This window comes from Macrobrachium nipponense, chromosome 14 (assembly GCF_015104395.2).
Source record: "Macrobrachium nipponense isolate FS-2020 chromosome 14, ASM1510439v2, whole genome shotgun sequence".
Taxonomy (NCBI): domain Eukaryota; kingdom Metazoa; phylum Arthropoda; class Malacostraca; order Decapoda; family Palaemonidae; genus Macrobrachium; species Macrobrachium nipponense.
This window is the reverse complement of record NC_087207.1, coordinates 85,317,662-85,327,661: the sequence shown is the minus strand read 5'-3', so window position 1 is coordinate 85,327,661 and position 10,000 is coordinate 85,317,662.

Below are 10,000 nucleotides of genomic sequence, written 5' to 3'. Positions count from 1 at the left end.
GTTTTAAAATAAAATGTAAAAATTGATTATCTTTCGGCTATCTATCCTGGTACTCTGGCAGTAAGTAGTTAGTCATTGTAAACCGCGGTGGACTTTTAAGCAACCATTCGTCAGGCTCGACGTCAAATGACTAAAAAATGACTTAAATGCCATATCCATTTTAAACGTCTGACATTTCAGACAAAGAATGCAATGATCCATGTTCAGAATGTCAGAAGAGATTTGAAGAACAGTTGATCTCTTTCCCGCCGACGCTCTCTCTCTCTCTCTCTCTCTCTCTCTCTCTTCTCTCTCTCTCTCTCTCTCTTCTACGAGAGTAACGAAGGAAACTGATTGACGTAGGACAAATTACCTAAAACGGACGTCAGAAAAATATGAAAAGGAGAAAATATAGATTTCAACACTTAATTAGTCTCAAAACAACTAATTCTGCTTTTAGATATCTTCCACGAAGAGGCTTGTTTATCTAATAATGAGAGAGAGAGAGAGAGAGAGAGAGAGAGAGAGAGAGAGAGAGAGAGGCACGTACGTAGAAGGAACTCTTTCTTAAGAATTCCATTTACTTCTCCTTCCCCGTCAAGGATGTTTATGTACTTAATTACATTCAAGTTGTTCTACCAAGGAACAAGGAAAGATGCGTAGTCCAATAAGCAATTTATCTAGACATGTAATTAATCTGGATAGCAAGATGTGTATAAGGCACTGAATATCCTGAAATCATATTATCCGCTATAATGCAAATTCTACAACAGAAGCAAAATTTACTGGGGTCTCTCATACAGCCTCTAGAAAGTAAATTATTACTATGAACTAGAAAAAAAGCCGTGTATGAAATCATAAGATAATTCTAGAACTGTGCATGTCTTAACTAGCAATATTCAGTAATACTGATCTGGCTTATGACAATTCCCGAGTTAGATCTAAGACCTTTGGGGCTTTTTTTATCAATGGGTAAGTAAGTATAACCATGCATACTTTCCTACGAATGTATAGTGATGTGCATCACCATAAATTTGCTGATAAGATGTTTATCGACAGTTACATCTCCAATAGTGGTCTTTAAACAGTCTTCGTATCCAGGAAACACGGAGTCAAGCAAATTAGAGATTAATAAATCTTTAGGACTTGGACAGACCATCTGGTTCTCGCTCTCACAACAGCTCCTTCCGTCCGGTGCCAGTGAGAGGGCTAAGCAAGACGCGGACAATGAATCTGACGGAATTGGAGGAGGATGGTGTGGGTTAAGAGTTGGGAAGGGTGCTCAAAAATCCCATCATATTTCATGGATAACTACACATTTTTTTTTTATTGTAAAACAATTCGCAACCGTACGGGACTATACTGTTTACGATGACAATGAAACTTATATAACTTCAGTAGTTGACCATTGATACAAATATTACTAACTTGCTTATCATTCTCCGGAAGTAACTTTCTCTTAAATTACGAAACGTATTAGATTTACTTGGTGATGAAGATGCCTGCCAAAAAACAAAACAAAACAAACAAACAAAAAAAGATCACAGACATTCATTTATAAGGAATTAAGATCTAATACATGAATTTTGTTTGTCATTGTGTTGCCAGGAAAATAATCCTTTAGGGAAATGTTAAAATCATTTGGCACCCAAATTAAGCTCGAAGCCAGTGGTATATTAATTTAAATAGGTTTATGAAGATACGTATCAAGACGTAAAAAAGGGCTCTATTTGACAGGTTAGTTGCGTTATTATAATTATGTATGTACGTTTAAAGCTTTTAGACATTACATTTGTTATTTTTTATTACCAGTCAAACAGTAAAAACTCATTTATTAAGTAGACATGTGTTAAATACTTGTTTTAATTACATTCTGGTGTTTTTAAGGAAAGACGGAGAGAGAGAGAGAGAGACAGAAGAGAGAAGAGAGCGTGGGAGAAGAGAGAGAGAGAAGAGAGGGGAGGAGGCAATGAAATCAATACAGATTTTGGTTCTATTCAGCTGCACTTGAAGAAATTAACTCCCCAACCAATAGTCCAAAGTTTTCCTCTCGGGCCTCACCATAATCTGGCGTCTGCAACCGCAAGAAAAGGTGGAATTACGCCCGGAGAATAATAAGTCACCTAAGATTGCTGAAGTTTAATCATTTTCGTGTGAGAATATTAATAAGAATCCCTTAACGCTGGGATCTCATTAGCAGCTGGCGAGATTGGTTTCATGGTAATTACCTCAGCCAGGGAATGTGGAAGAAGGAGGAGGTGGTGATACTTGCCTGTTTTTCCTTTATTCGTCTTATTGTCTTCCAGTAAGATATATATTGCAGTATATTTCGATTATTTTCCATAGGTGGGACAAAAGACAATTATGATCTGATCAGTTTCTGATTTTTTTTTACATAAAGCCCTCTTAATACTCAGATCATTAGTCATGCCAAGGTCATTAACGTTTTCGGCTCTCTCTTCTCTCTCTCTTCTCGCTCTCCTCTCTCTCTCTCTCTCTCTCGAAGCGAGCTTTCGTCTAGAGCTGCCTGGCATCCTCTAGGATGAGAAGCTGAAGTGGACTGCTTTTGGTGTGGTACTCGTCCTCCTTATATTTGGGGTCGTCAGAAATTGGGGTCTGTCCTATGCTGATCTTTTGACTGATGGTGGTAAGTCTTCTTTTTCATTGGTGGCTTGTTAGCCAGGTTCTCAAGCCACTATTTCGCCGACATCGATGTTACGAAGCTGCAGGCTTCCTTGAGCTGGTGGCGGGTTGACGTTTTGTTAAAAAAACGTTATGTTACGCTGCGCGATGTCACGGCTCCTTGATTTTCGGCTGGCTAACAACGGAGTAATCACCCGTTGCGCGGGTACTGTCTTCCGTAGAGTTGTCGTAATCGGTTGTGGGGAGGAGAAATTCTTCTGCGTCGTATTTAGTGCTGGTTTTATTTGGTGGGCTTCATGTTCTGGATGATCAAATCCCGGAAGATGCCCTCTTGATGTTTGGTGCGGGCGTGATTCTTGATAGCCCCCTCTTGGGCGTGACAGGCGCATCTTTGTCATACCTACATAGGCGCTCCTGCAATCTCGTACTGGGCATGTATACTGGTACACCACGTGCATCTGCTTCAAGGGGTCTCCAATACCATGTAGGGAGGGGTTATTTTATGCACCTAATGCAAAAAGGAGAGACTTTACCAGCCTAACCGAGCCAATAGTAGATCAGCATGTAGCAAGACCCCTGATAATATAATAATAATTAATAATAATAACTAATAATAATAATAATAATAATAATAATAATTAATGAATAATATAATAATAATTAATAATAACAACAAAATAATAATAATAAATAATAATAAACAATAATAATGAATAATAATAATAATAATAAAGTTTATTAATATACGATCCATAACTTTACCATGAAAATCATTCATTTATGTTTATTTTTCTGTCAGGATATAAAACTAATACTTTCTATAAATACTTCATTCACACCTTCGCAATCATATCTTCACTGTCTTGCTATCAGGAATTTTCCAAAAATGTATCGGAGTGAATTTGCCTCTTACGTCATTTACGTGAACGAATTCATGTCCAGCGGGTGAGTCTAAACCTAAGGAAATTAGTTTTGAAAAGTTTATAATTTCCATTTTCATTTTCATAAGCGACAATACCGTCCTTGAAGGAAAAGGCTGATGTTTACTAAAGTATCCAAAAAGGAAAAAGGCTGTATTGGATCGAAGATGCGAACAACAAAAGTCTTGGAATATTTTACCTGCGTTCCCGTTATTCTTTTGATCAGTAGATTGACAAGGTAAATGCACCTGTCTTTAAGGCTCAGAAATCAACTTGGAATGTGATGGATGAGGATTACTGCAGATGCTAGCTGCCAATGTAAAACTAGATATAGTTGTTAGTTAGCTGCTTGATGTTGATTCATTCAATTATCTTTGTAAAAGTATTTGCATATTGCCAACCAAATACACGCACACAAAATATAAATATATAATTATACATCGTATAATATAGTTATATATATTATAATTATAGTATATATATATTATATATTATATATATATATATAATATATATATTATATAATAATATATATATATGTATAATTATAATATATATATATTATATATATAATATTAAATATACATTATATATTATATATTAGAATATATTAATATATATATATATTATTTAATATTATGTAGTATATATATATATAGATTATATATATATATTATAATATAATATATATATATATATATTTAGATATATTATATATAGATATATATTATATATTATTATTAATATATTATTATATTTATATATTATTAATATATTATATACATATATAGTTATATATTATAAATAATATATTTAATATATATATATATAATAATATATTATATATTATATATATTATATATATATTATATATATATATAACTAATTAAAATCTATATAAATATATAATATATATTAGATATATATATATATATATATATATATAATCTAATTTATGATAACTATAATATATAGTTATATATATATTATATATTATATATTAATAGGTATAATATATATTAATATACTATATATATATATATATATAGTATTATTATGAATATATAATATATAATATATTATATATATATTTATATAATATATATTTAATTTTACTTAGGTTAATATATATATATATATATATATTTAATTTATAGTTTTTATATTTTTTTTTTTATATATATATATATATATATTATATATTTTATAGATATATATATATATATATATATAGTTATTTATATATATACATTATATATATTATATAATTATATAAATAAACATAATATATAATACATATATATATAACTATATATAATAACTATTATATATATATACTATAATATATACTATATATATATATATATATAATATATATATAAGTATGTATTATATAATATATATATATTATACCATATATATATATTTAAGTAATATATATAAATACATATATATATAATAACTATATATTCATATATTATATAATAATTATATATATATATTATATATATGATATATATATATATATAATTATTATACTTATATATAGATAATTATATATATTATATAATATTATAATATAATATATATATATATAAGCGAACTACCACTGGGAAATGACAAAGTCATGGAATCCTGACTTTCATTTCCGTGGTATTGCGCTTATTTTATAGAAGTCACGTGCATCTAACTGGTGATTTTTTAAAGCATTATATAATATATATATATATAATATAAGATATATATAATAATATATATATATAGTAATTAATATATATAATAATAGTATATTATAATATATATATAATTGTAATATATATGTATGTATTCTAACGCCGCCCTTATTTTATTAAAACTACACCAAATTGGAAACCCTTACCCTGTTGTTAATGGTGGCCCCTCTGTTCTGCACACATGTCATTAAGGTCCTATTAAAGATCACGTAAGTAAAAAACAAAAATATCTGTTTTATTACCCCAAAAGCAGATGAATATAAAATGCAATAACAATAAAATGATTAAACAAGACATAAGTGACAAAAACCCAAATCTGCCACAAAGAAAACTAGTAAGTTATCATTGCTATAAACCCTCCATCCTGACCTAGAAAATTCAGCTCCCAAGATCCCAGAATGTCAATAGGTTCATTGTATTAGTCAGGTTAGAGAATCCCGTCTCTAGTACCATGGAATAGAACCCATCTTTACGATGGGGTTTTCTCTCCCGACACCTGGCGTGTACCAAACTGACCTCTTTCTTCTCATCAAAAGGAACGTGACTTTTGCAAGGGCCCTGGTCGACTAGACCTGTAACATCTGTACAAACGAATGTACATGCTTGTCGACAGCAGTCTCTCAATTAAAATGCTTACGTACCAAATTCCTTCACTCAAGAAAGCTGCCCCTACAGCTCGGCCTGTCTCCAAGCAAGACATGATATGTAATTCACTTAACATTACACAATTGTAAGATGGCTCAGCCACCTATGTCCTTTGTGCACTCCTGTCACACACCACACCAGCAACTAATGCACAATTTATCAATTTACCACAGGACTTAGGGCTACCTCCGTTGCCGGAGCCCTTGTGCTTCGTCGAATGCACAAAAGTTTAAGAACTCCTAGCAAATTGTGATCAGTATAGCACCCAACATGATCATTAATATTGGTATGTGTAACGTGAATAAATGAAAGGCTCATCCTCATCACTAAGATAAGCAGAACTCGACTAATAGTTGTAGACGCAGGTTGAGTGCAGAAACCAACTCGGAACAACTCAGCACGCGCCATTATTCAGCGTTTGCAACCCTCGTGAATGTATCCAACATCCTCGTAACTTCTATGTAAGTGCTACTCGCACCCGCCTCATCGAAGACTGTAGACTCCTGATTTATCCCAGAACGTATCCTGAGAGGATATATCGAAGATATCTCATCCTTTGCAAAGGCAGTCCATAGAAGCGCCATTCGTGTGTAGACTTGACTCGACCTCTGGTACTGTAGAACGAAGTCGTTTCCATCGCCACCACCACGTAGAGTTGGGAATTCTCTAAAGTCATTGTGTGTCCGTATTTAAAAGGTCTACATGATCATAAAATAACTAAAGTCTTGATTTACCCCACAAATCCGTCATTAATTAATATACTCAATCTACTAGTCAAATATTAAAAATTCCTCGCTAAACAAAATATAATCTTTACCCACTGAATCCTCACAAATAATCCCATATATGACAAACACGCAATCAAAAGAGAACCCATAAAGTCTAACAGCAAAAACCCCTTTTATTGTTTATATAACTAAACTCCATAAAATATAATGCCGAACACCCCTTCTATCTAACTCACATACCATGACAAATTATATCTCCTATCTAAAATGGAAGTGCTATTTAGAGCTTAACCCCCTTTACAACAGCTCTCTTAAGAAATAATAAGTGAACTTTCCCCCATTACACAGCACACATAAGAGAAAAAGAAACATATAAAAATTCAATATCTTTCCCAAAACGGAATGTGTACCGTTATGGAATTTTCTACCGCAACAATCCCATCAACCAGAAACGACCGGAAAAGAATCCCCTTACATGATACGTTCCCATGGAATGCCATAATCAACATCTACAAAAGTAGTGCAAATCCCCGAGCAATCAATTCCAAAGGGAAAAATCTGCAAGCGGATTTATTACAGCAACATTAGCAAAAAATACACCTATGAACACCTCAGGTGCTTCGAACTGCAGCATAGTCAGACTCGCAACACCAGAAACTCATGATTCTCAAAAAAAATGTTCTATACTGAAACCACATCAGCACATTTCACAAACTATCTCCAGGACATGACCAAGATGCCCCAAAATTATCTCGAAGCCAAAACTCTCCCAAACGATACTGCACAATTATATAAAAATTATCAGCTATTCGGGATAAAAAAAACTATTATAAACTCACAATTCCATAATTATATACCACCAAAAAAAAGAAAGTCACCCCCAACGATTAATGCCATCTCCTTATATATATAAATCACCATCTTAATAAATAATAACACCACTCCAGTGATAAAAATATTTCCTCCATTTAATTAATAACCCCACACAAAAAAAAATCATCCCCCCGAAAAAAAATGTCCTTAAATCATAATTCGCCACAACATTACCCGAATTATATAAACCCCAATGTCCTCTATTAGGCTCGTGAAACCCCAAAAATTTAGCCCCAGATATCATACACAGGAATAATCACATGTTTATCATCACGTTTTTCAGCTAAAACAAAAATTTGCTTTATTACAACAACTTCTCACGTAAAATATTAACCCCGAAATCTTATGCCAAAATGCTGCAGATTTGCACATAATAAGAAAAAAAAACAGTAGAAGAAAATAAAAGAGAGAAAAAAAACATAAAAGCATTCCACTACCAAATTGCCAAAAAAACAGACAACAAGAAAAAAAAAAAACGCAATTGCGCAACAAGATATTAATCACCACAACAAATTCTTTTCAATTTCGAGATATGTGTTAACCTCGACCGACCTGTTTTTTCCTCTAAGACTACAAATCTGTTTCCAATTTTCTCGTCAATGACTTTAAAAGGACCTTCAAACTCCGGGCCTAATTTGTAATTTAGTACATTTCTCATGTTAAGTTTTAAAAATACCTTGTCTCCGACATTGATCTGGGGATCAGATGTTTTACTATTACTCTTCTGTACCATATCTCTGGTTGTGGATTCGAGATTACGGCTGAGACAAGCATGTCTCTCTCGCTGTGGATACCAATGCCTCAATCGTATCCTCCCCATGATGAGGTATAGTTAGCAAATCAAATGTGCCTCGTGCTGGACAGCCACACAAAGCTTCAAATGGGGACATTTTAATGGAATCACTAACCATAGTGTTAATACTATGTCTAACAACATTAACATATCTGTCCCAATTCTTTTCATTACCACCTATAGTTTTCCTGAAAGCCTCAAGCACTTTCCTGTTTGCTCGTTCGCACAACCCATTAGCCTCGGGTCTGTATGGAATAATTGCTACTTTTTTTATCCCCATGACTTCAGCTAAACATTCCAAGGTTTTGTTCAGAAATTCTCTCCCATTGTCGGTTAATAGAACTTCGGGTGAGCCATATCTGCAAATGATACCATTGAAAAACGCTATGGCTACTTCTTCAGCCGTTTTATGCTTAAGTGGGAAAATTTCTACTATCCTTGTAAGTTAATCTATTATCACTAACAAGTACTTGTTCACATACCTAGACTCACAAAAATTCCCCAGGATATCCATATGTATTCTCTGAAAAGGTCTACTCGGTATAGGATACGATCCTAATTTACATGAAGTTGTCCTTGCAGGCTTACATGCGTTGCACACCGTACAATCCCTTACAAAATTTTCCACATCTTTCTCCATGTTTTTCCTAATGTATTTAGCACGAACCTCATCATACGTTTTTTCTATTCCCATGTGTGGACTACCGAACCTGCAATGAACTATATCTAAAACCACTGGAATTAGGACCTTCGGAATTACGATCTGTGTCGTATCTCCTTTACTTTCACTGGTTCTCAACTTATATTTAATTTTCCTAACCAATAGATTACCTTCTAACTCCAAACCCGAAAAAGGCAACTTACAACGTTTCCTAACTAATTCCCCTCTTAGAAACGCTTTTGCATCTGCTAAAATCTCGTCTTCATCTTGCCTTTGCTCTATGAGAGGTATATCCCATTGTATGACCTCGCTAGTGACTTGCGCGACTTGGAATCCTTCCATGTCGTGAAACTCCTACTGAGAGCATGAGCAACTACGTTAAATTTGCCCTCTTTATATTTGAGCTTTGCATCAAAATCTCTGATTGTTAAAAACCACCGAGCTCTTTTAGGTGACAAATCGGGTTTATTAAAAAGATCCAGTAATGGCTTGTGGTCTGTAAGAACTTCTACTTTATTCCCCATCAGTAACATTTTAAAATGAACTAAGCTCGACACTATTGATTTTTCAAGAACTAGCACTTGGCTAGCTTAATTTTCAACCCCGCTAATCTAAGCCTCCTAAGTACTTCTGTAAGCACTTCCAGGTGTTGCGTGATCGTGTCTGTTGCGACCAGGATGTCATCCATATACACAGAAACATTTTTGCCCAATAACCCGTGCAAAACTGTGTTCACCAACCTGGTAAAGGTCATCGGACTGCCCGATAAACTGAAAGGCATTTGCATAAATTCATAGTGTCCCTTGGGTACTGAAAAAGTGGTATATTCCTTGCTACTTTCACTAAGATGGACCTGCAAAACACCCTGTGCCAAATCAATTAAGCTATAAATACTATTTCCCCCAATTTCAACAAAAGGATCTGGTGTGCATGCGACTGGTTAGCGGTCAGGGATCGTCTTTTTATTTAAACGTCTAAAATCGACACATACACGGACAGAACCGTCTTTCTTAGGCAACGCTAAC